Source organism: Triturus cristatus, chromosome 2_2 (assembly GCF_964204655.1).
Source record: "Triturus cristatus chromosome 2_2, aTriCri1.1, whole genome shotgun sequence".
Lineage (NCBI taxonomy): Eukaryota > Metazoa > Chordata > Amphibia > Caudata > Salamandridae > Triturus > Triturus cristatus.
The window spans coordinates 532104634-532117969 of record NC_140582.1 but is presented as its reverse complement, the minus strand read 5'-3'; positions in this window follow the sequence as shown (position 1 = coordinate 532117969).

The following is a 13336-nucleotide window of genomic DNA, read 5'->3' as shown; positions in this document are numbered from 1 at the left end:
GGAAGGTAGGGGAGGATGAAAAAGAGAAATGGGCCAAAGGAGGATGTGTGCAAACAAAGGAGGGGTTATGGACAGGGCCCAATGGGAAGATATGCCTGCCCTCAGCAATGCTTCCTTCTATCACATGCCTTTTTTTCACGATCTCTCACATGTTGGCCGAGATGGCATGAATAAGACTGTTTTCCCAATGCTGGTACAACTCCAAGTTCCGCCAAATAGCAGAAAGACTTTGCAGGCAATGCACTGTTTGCGCACAATACAATACTGGAAAGGGCACACCAACTGCACATGGTCATTTCCCACCTCCCCAAGACCATTTGAAAGCCTCCAGATGGACTTCATAGACATGCCCCCCGCCCACAAGTACAAACATGTGTTGGTAATTGTGTGCATGTTCAGTAAGTGGACCGAAGCATACCCAACAAAGAACTGTGATGCACATACGGTTGCCAAATGCCTCCTACAGGAACTTATCCCACGCTTTGGAATACCAGCCCTTCTGAGCTCCGACAATGGGCCAGCATTCATTTCCCACGTCATAGGGGGAATATGTAAGGGACTTGGGATCACACAGAAGTTACACTGCACCTATCACCCTCCTGCTGCGGGCGCGGTGGAAAGGAAGAACGGGGTGTTGAAAAATAAAATAGGGAAAATGTGTGCATCAACTGAACTTTCATGGGTATGTGCACTAACACTAGCCCTGCTGACTATGAGGAGCACGCCAGATAGGGTAGCAAAGCCCAGCCCAGCAAATAGTATTTGGCCACCCCATGAACATTGCAGGCCATATGTCCACAGCTCCACTATCATTAACAGACTACCTGCTTTTATGTTACTGCAAGAAATTAACAGAGACCTTACGTTATCTTCACCACCAGGTACTGCAGGCTCTTCCAGAGGCAACATCTCCACCGCGACATGACCTGCAGCCTGGTGACTGGATCTGGGTAAAAGCCCACACCCGACGGCACTGCTTCCAGCCAAGGTGGAAGGGGCATCACCAGATCATCCTCAGCACAGTAACAGCAGTGAAGTGCCAAGGGCTGACATCCTGGATCCACAGCTCCAAAGCAGACGGACCAGACAGCAGAGAATAAGCTGAGGCACCTCGCAGGTACAACCTTCGATCCACCACGCAAGACAAGAACAACAGGAGATAGAGGCAGACACCTGCTCGGGGCAGGCTAGGCCTCCAACAGAAAACAGAAGACACCAGAGGCAGTAACCTACTGCGCACAACAAGCCCAGGCCTCTGGGTATCATCACTCCAAAGACGTCTGTACCAGCTACTTTCCAAGGGAGTGCCAACTGTCATGTGCTAGTAACCTCTGACAGTACACCATCAAGGCACCAACGTTTTCTTCTAAATGGTTGACTGGTGTCTGCACCAATAGACCCCTAGGAGGTGCATCACCCGCTAGTTAGATATTAAGGACAAGGCTTTGGAACATCAAAGAACAGAATTGAACACTTGGTTAAGGGTATGCAACTACCTAAGTACACCCCAATTACGACAAATGCCAGCAACAAGATCTGGAAGGCTTAGATCTATACAAGTGAGGGTAGAAGATTAACGACTAATAATTCATATGAGGTTATTGTGTCCTGGAATAAAATTAAATAGTGTGCTGGAACTAACTGTGCCAAATACTCCGATATTGAGTGTGTTAAGAGACCTGATCTTGCAAGACATCTCGTTCCCCACTTTTTTGGACATCAAACAATAGCACAAGAAATAGCAGACATTTGACTTGACATTTTGGATTGCGTGATTTATGCAATAGAAGAGATCTGATCTGGTCTTATCAGAGACATTAACTAAAAAGTGAAAGAAAGGAACAATGCCCAGTACAAGAAGAAGGGACAGAACATGGCCATCAGTGTTAGGAGCCATATTGACACCAGTCCCATGGACAATAGTGACTGCACTGATAATAATATTTGCAAAAACAATTGAAATACTGTTCATCAATGGCCGGCAGGGAGGTGAGGGGTTAGAAGATAGTGATTTGGTATCAGATGGGGCAATGTAGAAGCCATCTTTCTTGTATGATACCAAATGCTGTAAGCTTCTAGGCCCTGCTAAGTTGACATGAAAAGCAGTGCACAAAATGCCCGTACTTTACCATTCGCTTCAGAGACACAGCTTTTGTAACACAAGGTTCGATCAAGAATAATACGTGACAGGGAGAGATGCTCATGTAGACACAGACATTTCAGCATAGCACATTTTGTAATATGTCTGGTCCTTTCTATTATGTTGCAACTATTAACTGGAAAAGCACCAGACCTATATCTTACATTACAGTGGAAAGTCCCAGAAGCAGACCTAGGTCACGCAGTCTGCAATAGTACTTTTCGGACCTTAAATGGTATATAACTATCTAGGCCCTTGCAAATTGGTCAAATGAACTATGCTTAATTTGTGCTACGTATGTGATGATGCCGTATCCTTTGTGGTTTTGGCTTATAAAAGCTATCACCAATGTCACATCTTTGGGCACTCAGTGACTTTGCTGGGTGCCCCCGTGCTGCACGCTAATCTGTTGTTGGTTTCTAATAAACGCTGTCATCTTACCCTTGACTGAGAACCGTTTGTGTGGATTCATTTCTTGCTTATATTTCAGATTCTACAATATAATTGACACCACAATGCATCTCATATTGGAAATACTTCTCACATTACATATTTCTTTTGCAATTTTATAAAATTCTTTATATTATTCAAAAAGAAAGAATGTTTTCTTTTTTCCCCTTTTTTAACATTTTGCCTATGTTTTTTATATAGTTACTCCCAATGTGTCAAATGTAAATCAATTTAAAACAATTCTACACCCATTTAGCTTGGAAACCAACTCATGTCAATAAATTCACATTGACATTCATCTTAATAATTCACTAGTTTGAATATTAACAAGACAGTAATGCCTTAAGCATACTTATGCTCCATCTGAAGACTATCTATCTATCTATCTATCTATCTATCTATCTATCTATCTATCTATCTATCTATCTATCTATCTATCTATCTATCTATCTATCTATCTATCTATCTATCTATCTATCTATCTATCTATCTATCTATCTATCTATATATTCACTGAAAAAACCATAGGTTTCACACACGTTATAGTTAGGAATTAGCATTTAAAAAACCTTGCAAATTCACTTAAAAAACCATAGGTTTCACACATGTTATAGTTAGGTGGATATTTCACTCGTAAAAAACCAATGAAATTCCCCCGTTATAGTTACTTCAGATAACTCGCGCACCCGCAATCCTCTGCTCATGATGTCACATATTACATCACTCATGACATGGTCAGTGGCATCACTCTTGACATCACTGATGACATCATCCTTGTGATAGAGAGGCGGTCGCGCGAGTTATAGTTATCTGAACTAACTATAACGGGGGAATTTCATTGGTTTTTTACGAGTGAAATATCCACCTAACTATAACATGTGTGAAACCTATGTTTTTTTAAGTGAATTTGCAAGGTTTTTTAAATGCTAATTCCTAACTATAACGTGTGTGAAACCTATGGTTTTTTCTGTGAATTTGTATGGTTTTTTAAATGCAAAGTTATGTATGTATTATTATTTTTTTTATATATTTATTTTTCAATAAACTACGTATTAAATTTTTAAAACATTTTTTTAATGGTTTTTCACCGTGCGCGCATGGTGTGCGCACCCCCGCGATTTAAAAAAAAAATTTGTTAATGTTTTTTTCTGCCTTCGGGGTCCTTCAGGGACCCCCTGACAAAGGCTAGGGGGTCAGGAACTCTCTACCCTGCCCCCTTTTCACGTTCGCCACCTTCCTTTTCCACTCTCGCACTGAAAACAAACAAAATGGCGGCAGACACTTACTGATTTCGACCGATTCGAACGTTGACTGACATGTAACAACCAATCAGAATTACGCTCGCGCACGTTAGGGTGCGCGCACGGTGCGCGCACGGTGCGCGGCTATAGATATGTATGTGCTTTTTACTGCAATTTTCTCAGGAACTACTGAACAGATTGAATCCATATATGCAAAAGGCACTTCCCTGACCTGAGGACTACCTCTCTGCCAAATTTCAAGTAATTCTGTTCAGCCGTTCGGGCTGTACCTTCGACTAAAGGTCCTATGGGAAAATGCATGGGGAAAACGTGTTTTGGGACCCCCCTTTTTTCCCGGCCCCCGCTTGACGAATCCCCCCGAGACTTTCAGGGTAGGAGCTGAGCGGAGCGCCCCATTAGTTTTGAAAATTTTGCGAAGATTCGTCAACCGGCGCCATAGGTATTCAAAATAGAATTTTGAGATTTCCTATGGAAACACGGTCCTAACTATAACTATCTACTGGAGAAAGCATTTAGCTCAACTACTACGGATGATCTGGTGAACACGATACCAGCAAATGACTCTGATACGGATAACTCTGTGCACACTGCCAGTACTTCCTCTGAGATGGAAATAATAACAAAACCAGCGACTTTTTTAGACGAGTTTCGCTTCCTGCGAACGAGACAACAAGGGGAGAGAGTGACACCAACACCACCCATATCGCAGATGGGACGAGGACGAGGTCGTGGTCGAGGAAGAGGAAGAGGAAGAGGCAAGGGCGCACCAAACAGAGGCGACTCAAGCACAAACAAAGGAGACGAAAGAAACAAAGTGCCAATGGGAACCAGAAGAGGGGGCCACAAGAAAACACAGTAACCATGGATATGAATATGGTAAACAAAACTATTGTGAATCTTTCATCACGGTCTCTATCCCATTTAGAAAAAACTACTTTTTGTTTAGGCTTGACATTTTGCCCTACTGAACTGTTCAACTATGCCAACACACGTGTAGACATTTTTAAATTTATACGTAAACTGAAACTAAAAAAGTGGCACTTGTTGAAGAGTAATAAGCCCCCTGATAATAACAGCTGTATATCAGAGGACATGGATCAACCAGTTTTGACAGTGGGGGATGCCAACACATTACAAACAATGTATGAACTTGATAACTTGACAAGTTCAACCTGGGGAATATTGGAAGATCAGAAGGACATCACTACTGATAAAGCGGCATGCACCAATTTTAAACCTAAATCAATTTTTTGCCCTTTACTATCACACGACTCTATTGACACATTTCACGATGTGGTTACTAAAGAATTGAAACGAAGAAAAAAACATGTAATAGAGACCAATAACAAGACAAAGTTTAACTTATCTTTCCAGCAAAGGGAAATTATTCTCTCTCTGGCCCAAGACAAAAGTATAGTTATCAGACCATCAGATAAGGGTGGTAATGTTGTACTATGGGGCAAACAAATGTATGTTGATGAAGCTAAAAAACAGCTGAATGATGTTGATTTTTACTGCAAATGCAATACTATGGTATATAACAGTAGTATTACTACTACCTGGGAAAAATTATCAGAGTGGCAGCAGTTAGGGTTGATTACGTGGTATGAGTATTGTTTTCTAAAGAAAGATTATCCGAAATTGCCCATACTATACCTCTTACCAAAAATCCATAAAAATTCTGAGGTTCCACCGGGAAGGCCTATTGTGTCATCTGTTGGCAATGTAAACGAGAACATATCCCAAGTATGTAGATTATTTTTTGCAGGGATATGTAGTTGACTTACCATCACACATTAAGGATCCCAAAGATTTTTTAAATAAAATAAAAGGTATCAAATGGGAAGAAAGTTTTATCTTAATTACCCTGGACGTGAATTCATTATATACTATCATTGATCACGCCCAGGGTATTGAGGCATGCATGCACTTCCTTAACAAAAGAGACATAAGCTACTTAGAACATACAAAGATGATAAGGATATGTCTCAGTAACAACATCTTTATGTTCAATGGTGACCTCTATAGACAGATACGAGGTACAGCGATGGGTCCATGTTTTGCACCGAGCTTTGCGAACCTCTTCCTGGGCAAGTGGGAGGAGGATCTTCATGCCAATGTCAATTTTCGGTCAGACTTTGAGAAAATTGTTGTTTGGCTAAGGTACATAGACGACCTTTTTGTTATATGGAGAGGAAGTGAAACTGAAATCATTGACTTTGTGCAGAGACTTAACGACAACCCATGTAACATTATATTGACACATACCATCAGTACAAAAAGTGTGGAATTTCTTGATACACAGGTTACAGTAGAGGGTAATACACTATCGACTAGCTTACATCGCAAAGAAACTGCAGGGAATAGTCTCCTTCATGCCGATAGTGCACATCCTGATGCATTAAAATGGAGCATACCATATGGAGAGTTACTACGGGCACGTAGGAAGTATAGTACAGAAGAAGCTTACATCAAGGAACAGGATATTATGCTCAAAAGATTTAGAGAACGTGACTATCCAGAGTGGGTTCTCAAGAAAGCCATGAATAAAATCAAAGGTATAGATAGATCTAAGGCATTGGCATACACTGAGGACGAAAGCACCACTGCACAACCGATAAGGGGGATTACCACATTTAATCATCAATCTAAACAAATCCAGAAAATTCTGGCAGACAATTGGAATATTCTTAAGACGGATATGGTCATAGGTCCCAATCTCAGTGATAGACCTTTAGTCACATATAGAAGAGGCAGAAATCTCAAGGATATGTTGGTCAAGGGAGATATCACTGAAATACAACAAGCAAATATACACAACCTTAAAGGGTTTTATCCCTGTGGATACTGTAAGGATTGCAAGTCAAGCCGTGTGGTGAAAGAATTCAAAATACCAGGATCCAGCAAAAATAGGGCCATTACACAATTCCTTACCTGCAGCACCAGTTTTGTAATCTATGTTTTGGAGTGCCCTTGTCAGCTAAGATATGTGGGAAGTACGACCTGTATGGTTAAAAAACGTATTCAGGAACATCTTAGAGCCATCACCAACATGGATCCCCACTATCCAGTTGCACGACATTTTCAAGAAAACATCAATCTAAAAATTCTCTTTTACGCTTTTTTGCCATTGAACAAATCAGGTTGGGGAACAGGGGAGGCAACAGGGAATTAGCACTGAGAAAGAAGGAATCCAAATGGATATTAGAGCTAGAGACTAGGTTCCCTGGAGGCCATAACCTTGATGAAGAACTAGCAACTCACTTATACGAAGAGTGATTTGGTCTAGAGGAATTCAGAAACTCTCTTCAGTATTCCATGATATATTTATTGTACGATATGAATTGGAGTAAAACTAACATGTATTTATCTGAGATGTAGTATGATGATTTTAACTTTTCTCTTATCTTGTGTTTTGTTATGTTATGTTTTTCAGGAGGAAAGGAAGGGAACCATCACGGTCACATCACGGGCTCCCTACCCTTTTCTTCGCCAAAGAATAGGCTCTGCACTCATCGCAAGCTAAGAGATTGTTGTTATTTATTCTTTATTATTGTACTTGTATCACTGGAGACCATTTAGCATTTTGGTTTATATTTTCACTTTGCTTTAACAAAACTATGGAAAGTTAGACATCAGCAGACCAATGTGCCACTTGGCTCATTAGAAATTTAACTAACATTCACTCATATTCATCCATGATGAAGCATGGCATGCTGTTTTATATTCTCATTGTTTATTCTGTTATTTGTAAAGGCACTAGCCCGCTTGAAATTAGATTTTACGGATAACATGAGCTTTCAGGTACAAGCATGCCTGCACTCTGTTGTGATAATAATATCTATGTGATTAATCACTTTAAATAATCGACTTGGTATGTAGTTTTATATTACAAGTATGGTAGCACAACATGAGTTTTGCTTTACATCGAGTCTGCGTTACTTTAGTGCTTAATTCAGGCACAAGCAAATTTAGCAAATCGTATCATGGATTATACCCATATTGATGAAATTTTGCATTAATTTTGGGTATGAGTACTGTTTACTTAACAAATGCAATTATCAGAATCTTATTATTTGTGCAAAAGAATGTAATGTAATGTTTTTACTGATTAACACTCCCATTACAAAATGGCCGCTGCTTTTTCCACAGTGTGAGTTCCAGATGGACAGAAACGTCTATGTCTAATAGTTTTGTATACTTATGCACGTCTGTTTGAAGCGACCCTATCGTGTGAGCAAGACACCTTGAGTGTTGAAACGCGTAACGGTTTGAATAAACTCCTGGTATAATCTGGACCCCTGAGAGCGCGTGATTATTGACTTCTGGTAATTGGATATTAAACTGTCCGGTTTTGGGTTACCGCCATCACACGCGCCAACTGACAACGGGATAGATCCTAGTAAAGACTGGGATTTAAAAATAAATATATATATCACCCAAAGTTTTGCCCTGCAAATGAGTCCGCACTCACAATCAGGTAGGCTGCACAACAGCATTTATTTGCGTGGATGAAGCAAGCATTTTAGGCTGGGTCATGTTCCAGTACTGCCTGACGCGTTTCCGAGATTCACATCTCCTTTCTCGAAGGCACTTGAAAATCCAGCATTGTTACTGCACCGTGATCGCTTCTGCTTTATTTCACTGTTTTTTCCGGTGTGCTCTTGCAAGGTAGGCTACTTTGCATAATTAATTAGCGCTACATTCTCTTCTTGCAAGGCATGACGGTGCTTGTAGTTTAATGTCTTTTTTCCTCAAATGGGTTTCTGTGGCTTTCGCAAATTAATAAAAGGAATCAGCCCTCCAGTGGGTTTCCAGACTGAAAGTCCTGCTTACATCCCATTTCACATACCTGTTTGTCCTTTGTTAGTTTGGTAAAGTCCAAAACCACGGACCCTTTCTTTCTGGGCGGTGCGTCGACTCCACGGCTGGACCTGCCGTGTATAAATCACCCAAAGTTTTGCCCTGCAAATGAGTCCGCACTCACAATCAGGTAGGCTGCACAACAGCATTTATTTGCATGGATGAAGCAAGCATTTTAGGCTGGGTCATGTTCCAGTACTGCCTGACGCGTTTCCGAGACTCACATCTCCTTTCTCGAAGGCACTTGAAAATCCAGCATTGTTACTGCACCGTGATCGCTTCTGCTTTATTTCACAGTTTTTTCCGGTGTGCTCTTGCAAGGTAGGCTACTTTGCATAATTAATTAGCGCTACATTCTCTTCTTGCAAGGCATGACGGTGCTTGTAGTTTAATGTCTTTTTTCCTCGAATGGGTTTCTGTGGCTTTCGCAAATTAATAAAAGGAACCAGCCCTCCAGTGGGTTTCCAGACTGAAAGTCCTGCTTACATCCCATTTCAAATACCTGTTTGTCCTTTGTTAGTTTGGTAAAGTCCAAAACAACGGACCCTTTCTTTCTGGGCGGTGCGTCGACTCCACGGCTGGACCTGCCGTGTATAAATCACCCAAAGTTTTGCCCTGCAAATGAGTCCGCACTCACAATCAGGTAGGCTGCACAACAGCATTTATTTGCGTGGATGAAGCAAGCATTTTAGGCTGGGTCATGTTCCAGTACTGCCTGACGCGTTTCCGAGATTCACATCTCCTTTCTCGAAGGCACTTGAAAATCCAGCATTGTTACTGCACCGTGATCGCTTCTGCTTTATTTCACAGTTTGTGCAGCCTACCTGATTGTGAGTGCGGACTCATTTGCAGGGAAAAACTTTGGGTGATAAATATATATATATATCTATATCTTGCTCCGGCTTGCGCCAACGTTGTGAGAGGCACTCGGATAACAGCCCTGAACTCCAAGCATAAGTTCATTAAAAGGTATGGAGGACGCCAGACCGCTGCTTTCTTTCACAACCGTGTCACCCAGCTGATGCGTTTCGAAGTTCCTCTTCTTTTTCAAAGGCTAATGGTGAGATGGAAAACACACAGTCCAGTCACTGACTCTAAAATACACATAATTGCACGCTCCCTGATGGGCCGTTCTATATGAAAACTGCGCAAAGTGTTCTGGGAGTCGTAGTGCCGGAGGGAAAGGCGTTCCCGTTTCGGTGCATTCATTGTCCCCAATTCCTCCTGCCTACCATGATCCAATGTACCATACTTGCGAACATTTTGAACTTGGTAAGAGGGAGATTTTGAAAAAAAACTGGGGTATTGATTTTCTCCTTTGACTTACATTGAAAAAGAGGAGATTGTAGACAGGAGACAGATCAAATAAAGCCCATTTGAGCTTAAAAACATTGGACGTTTCCTGTCTGAAACCGGTCTGTTGGCATGTATGGTTGTACTACCACTGCCTCTTCCTTCTGCCCACAATGGTCTATTATAATGCCACAGCCTCTCTTACCAGGCCTGTATTGTTGATTTGTTGCCCCTTCCCCCCTTTCCACTGCCCTCCATAGTCTGTTGTGCTGCCACTTCCCTTCCTGCCTGCCCAGTGTGGTCAAATTGTTGCCTCTGCACTCTACTACCTGCCTTCAATTTTCAGAGTCCGTGCCCCTGGCCTCTGCCTCTCAACAGTATCCCAATGAACAACTAGATTGCTAACATTCTATATTTATTACAAAAGTGTGGAACGCCTGACATCATCTTGATGTATTCAAAACTGTAATACCTAGAGCTTTTCCTTTAGAAATTACATATATGAGAGGGTCTTATTTGCATCAAAATTATGATTAGTGCTCTAAAATGAGGACTCATTTTGTTCCTTTTTAAATTAAATGTTTTAAGAGTTACCACTTTATTCCAATCAAGATGGCTTCAGGTGTGCAATAGGTTTGTCATAAGTAGGACTGTTAGCGCTCTAGCTGTTCTTTAGAACACTCTGGGAAGCTGCAGTAGAACACAAAGGAATCAACTGACAGTCTCCGCCCTTGTTGGATGTACATGTTTTACTGAGAATGTCAGACTTCATTCTCACATGACTGAGAAAGATAATGTGAATTTACAGAAAATATGCTCCCTGAAACCTATGGTTTTTTCAGTGAATTTCAAAGGTTTTTTTAAATGATAATTTGTAACTATAACGTCCCTAAAACCTATAGGTTTTTTGTGAATTTCAAAGGTTTTTTAAATTTTCAGTGATTTTAAATTATCATTCCATTTTCAACCTGGTGAAAACAGGCGATATCGCCAGTTTTCCAGCAATAGCTTCCGCCCAAAAAAATTGCCAGAAATGAGAGCAACAACTAGCGCAAAAATGCAAAGTAGGCGTTCCTGTACAAAAATAACACAAAAACACCACTTCCCGATATTTTCAACGAGCAGTCAACTCTGCGGTGCGATCCAAAAACAGGTGATAAGCTGTGTTAGCAGTAGGAATGTACCATCTGCCTTTTACTGGTATAAAGTAGGATGACTACCTACAGTGTGAAAGGGAGCTCAGCCCAGAATCAAATCTGAAGACCAACACATGTCATAGAGCTACTGATCATGCACCTCCGACACCCAAGAAGGCCACAAAACCCACTGCCACCATCCACAGGACCTCCCTCCGGACCACCCCCCTACTGCCACCGCGGCAGTGCACAACAGGACAGTGGACCTTCCAAAAACGGCATGCCCCTCAGCTATGCAATAGTTGAATGTTGTGAGATGTGGCAACCAAACATGTGTGAAGGACGCAAGTCACCCACCAATAATAATGCCCACAATACCAAGTGTAGCGGTGATGTGCTGGACAGACCTCACTATGTAGAGCACAAAACTCTCCATGTGTACCTATACTGCTGGTGCTTGTAGTGTTTTGGACAGTGGATGCAACCATCTTACCTCAGGCAGTGGGGAAAATCTCGGTCATGTACCTGTATTATCGTCCCCTGTAAGCGGAAGCGCAGTGGGCTGGTCCAACATACGCCACTCCAGTGTAGAAGTGTGAATAAATAGGCCGGGACTCTGGGCGTGGTTCACTTGTGTGAAGGCCAACGCATCTGCCAGAACAGCGGCCCTCACCCTGCCATGTGGCTGCCGCCATGACTGCTGACCTCCTCGACACTGGCCCCCGCGAACACAGCGGCACAGCACCGCAGACTTATGTCTGTACAGACTACTGCCTTCGATCTACACTGCGAACAGCAGGAATCACAATTCAGATGGAGTGGCGATTGCAGATGATGCAGTCCAGTAGTCAAGACACATTGCTCCCAGTGTGGCCCGCTCAGACCACGCATCATCGCAGGCTGCATACACGCTGAGCACCAGAGGTACCACTAACTCAGTGCACCACAAGTCAACACCACGTGGCCTTATTAAGGCAGAATTTATTAGACAAAAGACATTGCTACCAGTGCGGCCCGCCCGGACCACGCATCATCGCAAGAGTCCAGTAGGCAACTAACTACAGCGTCCCTGAAACCTACGCAATATCCTTTTAGTATCCTTGCTTCAAGAACTTCTTTTATATCAGTTATAGCTTTACTACAATGACCAAATTCATCTTGTAAGTCCAAATGAACACTGAATGGCAGACTACATTGCGGACAGCAGAGCTCATATTTCAAATTCAGTTTTGATTTATTAATTGCAGAGTTAACTGTACTCTATGTCCTCCGATTTTGTCAGGAGGAAGTGACAAAAAGGATTCCTCGATGTCTGAGATGACTACTACCTTCGATCTACACCTCGGACAGCAGGGCTGACAATTCAGATCAAGTCACGATTGCAGATGACGCAGTCCAGTAGGCAAGAGACATTGCTCCCAGTGCGGCCGGCCCACACCAAGCATCATCGCTGGCTGCTCACATGCTGAATGCTTCTGATGCCCCTACCTCAGTGCAGCACAACTCACGTACCCTTTCTGTTTCAATATTTTGTGTATAATTTCACATCTGCTGTCCTACCTCAGTGTATCACAAGTCATGAACCCTTTACAATAGAATCTTTTCTATATGATTTCATATCTGGTACCCGCTCCTTACTGCAGCACAAATCATTGACCCTTTATGATTGAATCTCTGTGTCTGATCCAATGATTACTGTTGTACTTGCTGCCAGCACCAACCATTCCCGGATGGTTGGCTTACAATCACCCCACACGCATTCACCACAGACGTCACTGAACATGACCCTGGTATTAAAAAGGAGTCGAGCGCACATGCCTGTACCCAGCTCCACTATCTATCTGTGTCCGTGCGTTCATTATGTATGCAACATGCTGCCCCCCGGCCCTACCACTTTACATAGTGCTCTGAACAGCACATGCAACCATCTTACCTTTGACAGTGGTGGAAAACTTTAGTTATGTATCTTTGTCTCAGTCATTGTACAAGTACGTACGTAGAGACTGCATCATTAGAATACTGCAAGCAGAGTGTATAGTGAATTTATAAGTGCATGAGGATCATCGCAGTGATGTATAAGTACATATATTGGCGCAGCCTAACTCCGACAACAAGCTTGTCTCTAATTGGCTGCCCTCCATGTGCCAAAAACTGAAACTTCTACTTTCCATGGCCCTGTATTGCTACAGCTG